Raw genomic sequence first — 4519 nt, 5'->3', positions numbered from 1 at the left:
GAATTTTTAAGTGTAGCCGGGTGAGGTGGCACACGCTTGTTATCCCCGCACTTGGGAGGCGGAGACAGGAGGATCACTCAGGTTCTAAGCCAGCCACACTGGCTGAAGAGACCCTGTTTCCAAATAAAAAAAATAGGTCTGGAAGTGTAGCCCGGAGGTAGAAAGGCTTCCAGGAACCCCAGCACTACAAAAAAAAAAAAAAAAAAAAAAAAAAAAGAAGGAATTTTTAAGTGTAACAGATAAATAAGATAAGGCCTTAAAATATAAATAAATAAATAATAAAATACATAGTACTTGCTGAAGTATGTCTGCTGAGAAACTACATGAACATCTTTTTATTTCGCGCGCTCTCTCTCTCTCTCTCTCTCTCTCTCTCTCTCAATATGTTGTTACAAATTTTCCCCAAATATAAACTTTTTATTTTTAGGGGATATCTTTCTATATATAAAAGTTTTAAAAATTTAGTATATTCATATTACAATTTCCTCTTAAGTATTCTATCATCTTATTTTAAAAATTCTTATCTTGATGTCCAAAAAATTTCTCCATTTTTTAAATGGTACTAGGGATTAAACCTAGGAGCTCTACCTCTAAGCTACACTCCATCTTTATTTTATTCTTTATTTTGAAACAAGGTCTAATTATATTATGGAGGGTATCCCATGGTTGCTGAGGCTGGCTGTGACCCTGTGATCCTCCTGTCTCAGCCTCTCAAATACTGGGATTACAGGAATGCGCCACCACACCCTGGTCTTCCCTTTGATTTTCTTAAGAACCCCCCACAATTTTGATTTTCAAACTTTGCTCTTTAACCCATTTGGAATATTTTGTTTTCTCACACAGCATAAAGTAGAGATTTAATTTTATTATTTTTCCATATGGAACACAAATTATCTTAGTATTTTATTATTCTTTTACAACATTTTATTGCTACATTTATTATATACTATATACATTTAATCTGTTTTTCTGCTTACTCCATTGTTTTTCTGTTTCTGTACCAATTCTTCATAGTTTTAATGATTTTTAACTCTACAATGAGTCTTTGAGTATTTCGGGGAAAATCTACCCTAGTTTTTCATGTACAACATGATCTTATCTCTTCTTGATCCTTTGTTTCTGTTTATGGATTTTAGGATCAATTTGTCAAATTCTGTGAAATTTTTTTGAAATTTTTATCTGAATTATGGGTAATTTATAGAAAATTGGGAGTAACTGTGATCTTACTTAAAACTCTCCATTTTATTTATCTTTAATCCTTCAATGAAATGACATAAATCTTTTTAAAATTCATGCTGCTTATTACATATCTATACTATAGATACACTGATATGTCTGAAACTTTTGAAAGCTTGATAGTTTGTACATTGATTTACATTTATATGTATATGTAATATCTCCTATAAAACCAATAATCTTTATATGCTTACTTCTTTTTCTTATTTATAGACTAGGATGTCCAGGTGATCTTGAAAAGAAATGGTGATACTGAGCATATTTACAGTGTACTGTGTAGTTCAGACTCTACAAATATGATTTTTATATGCTTGTATGCTGCTATTTATTGTTCTGTTTATTATTAGATATTATTGTTCAAAGTTGATTTACCTTTTTATCTCTTTATCCTTTATTTGACTTAGTGATTCCCCTTATGTTACTATAAAAGCCCCATGAGAAGTAGGATAATGTATTTCATTTCTGTGTTTTCATCATTGATCTGATAATAAATGTTCTACAGGCATTCTAATTGATTAATTGGTAAGTCTGAAATGGAACTCTGAGCTCACGTGATTTCTTTAAGGACAAAAGTACTTATAATTTGAAGTAACTAATTTTGAGAGTAGGGGACGTATAGAAAAACAAATATGTTTGAAATAACGAGTCACTGAATTATGATTGCAGTTTTTACAAAAATGAAAAATGTTTCCCTCAGTGCTTTTGATTAAATTTAATGGATGATATCAGAACAACTCAATTAGGTTAACTTGTCTGGAAAAATAAAATACTCAATGTGATAGTTAAATATAGACCTTGATTCTGACATTAAAATCAATACTAAACAAGGCAATACTTGTCTGATTTACTCTCCTTAAAACCAAGGATATTGTAGTTTTAAATATAATTTTCACCGAAATATCCATTGTTCGGGTTAAATTAATTAGCAGCACATGTCCAAGGTAGCAGTGATATAGCATTAACTGTACTTTATTTGATACTGAACAATTTTAGTGTCAGTTTTAGTTCAATCACTTACTAGCTTCGTGAATTTAATCAATGAATCCATCCAGTCAGAGCCTCAATTTCTTAATATGATTTCAGAATACTTTTGTCTGCCTCGTGGGCGCCACAAAAGGATTAAATAAAATAGTGTCCATAGAAGCATTTGTACATTCAACAGCATTTCTAGAGAAAACATATTTTTACTTCAAGAACCAATTTTATTTTGATAACGTTGGATACTTATTTTGGCCTACAAAACAAAAGTTACTTTCTTGGATAATATTTGAAAATAAAACACCTTTTAAAACATATTCTAAATTAACATATTTCTCTCTTGTAACTAAGAAACTTGTTTTCATACATCCTTTGATCTGATAACTAGGCCATTCTCACAAGCGACAAGAAAAAATAATTTAATTGCAACACAGACTGTGACAATAGCCTTTCTTTTGCTTCAGGTAAAATTGTAAAGGAGATTAAGCTGGATTTTTTATGTGGGTCATAACCCACTAAAAGGTTGACCTGCTACTGTAATCTGAATGATTGCTTTGCATAGATTGGACGATGTGCAGCCAGACTAGATTGGCTGTGGAGACTATGGCCTCTTGAACTTCTGTTCTGAGCATCCTGCCTCATCAGTGGTAACTACATTGTCTAAACACTAGACCAATTATACGTGATGCCACAAAAGATAACACAATCACTGATTGTGGGTGGTGCTTTTTTTTTTGCTGCAGTTCTAGTAGCAAAGGTGGAATAATAATGAAAAGGCAGACCGCTTGTGATTGGCTTGCATCTGTTCTGACCCACACCATTCTATACCTAGACTATAGGATCTCTCCAGATCACTGTAAGCTGTCAGCAGCCTTCCTATGGCTTCTCCCACCAACAGGCATTTATGTACCCCCACTCCAGCATTCTTTGGATATATGAAAACATTTTGTATGATTAGTTCTGGCATGTACATAGCTTCCAGACTTTTTAATCTATCTGTGGTTTCTTAAAGACTGATCATAATTGCCTTTTTAGTCAATATGGCAATTTTTGCCATTGAATTAGAATGTTCTGACAAACTTTAATTATTGATATAATTAGGTTTAATTATACCATATGTATTCTTCATTTTTATTTTCTCTCTATAACCTTTAAAATTCAAAAACAAATTCATCTTAATGGATAAGAGGTGAAACTATATATACAAAGTCCCCACTCAACCACCTTATTTAACTGAGTGAATTAACTCATGTAAAGAACAAATGTGTACGTTGGGACACCACTAAGCACAGAACAGTGAACACTGGAAAAAACAGCTATTATCCCTTAAATTCTCTGATCTTTTGTTCAATATGCAAACTTTTTAATAATTGTCTTGCCATGCAGAATTGCCTATAAAGAGAAATTTTGTTGCTAAATCAGTTCTCTTTGTAAATTAGTATCTTGGCATTCTGATTTTGTGAATATATGTATATGTACATATATGTATGTATATACATATATTTTTCCACCTTCCTGTGGTGCTAGAACTTCTGTCTCAGCAGGACTAGGTGATATAATTTAAGAAATCTGTTAGAGTAGCTATTTGGCTTTTCTCAGGCCATACCCAATAACTCCACAAATACCTTTTCTATTCAAACATCAGTATTCTTTTAGTGACTAAATAGGCTTTTGTTTTACACAATTGAGATTGTTTTTTCATAAATTTTTACATCCATTTTCAATGATCCATATAAGATATTTTTTCCAACTCCTTAAATGTCTCTAGGATGAATATGTCACGAGAGATTTTTCTTTCTGGCTCATTGCCATAGGCTGTTACTAGAGTAGTAAAGAGCTGATGTACAGTGGGCATGCAGCAATATTGAGGGATAAATTAATACATAAATTATTTTCTTTCTAACCAATTAGTAGTGGTGAGTACCATGGTACACACAAATGCCATAGTCACTTAACCAATTCTCTATAATTGGTCTTTTAGTTAACATCCAATACCTTTACTTTTATCAATAATGCATTGGTGAGTGAATTTGTAGATGGGTCATTGTCCACTATTAAGTCATGTGCTACACAATAGCATTCCGGTCACTCATGAACTACACATACAATGAGATCTCATAAGATTGTGATGGAGCTGAGATAGGCCTGTTCCTGAGTGACGGCAGCAGTTCTGTCAGTGCATGCCTTCCTCAGGTGTGTGTGGCAGTGCTGGTGTAAATAAGCCTACTGCACTGCCAGACACATCAAACATAGCACATAAAGTTGCATACATTGCATAATACTCAATAATGAAAACCAATAACTA

At 32.8% G+C, this 4519-nt stretch overlaps 1 protein-coding gene across 1 annotated transcript in view; it reads left to right on the top strand.

The window, feature by feature from the left end:
* The window catches only part of TMEM232 (transmembrane protein 232), a gene marked incomplete at both ends in the record, with an annotated part of 247838 nt that overhangs the window by 160279 nt on the left and 83040 nt on the right, over positions 1–4519 (top strand). The gene's annotated exons all lie outside the window — the stretch shown is intronic.

This window comes from Muscardinus avellanarius (assembly GCF_963383645.1).
Source record: "Muscardinus avellanarius genome assembly, chromosome: 1".
NCBI classification, from domain to species: Eukaryota; Metazoa; Chordata; class Mammalia; order Rodentia; family Gliridae; genus Muscardinus; species Muscardinus avellanarius.
The sequence above is the reverse complement of the archived record's forward strand: the minus strand, read 5'-3'. Positions and strand labels throughout refer to the sequence as shown.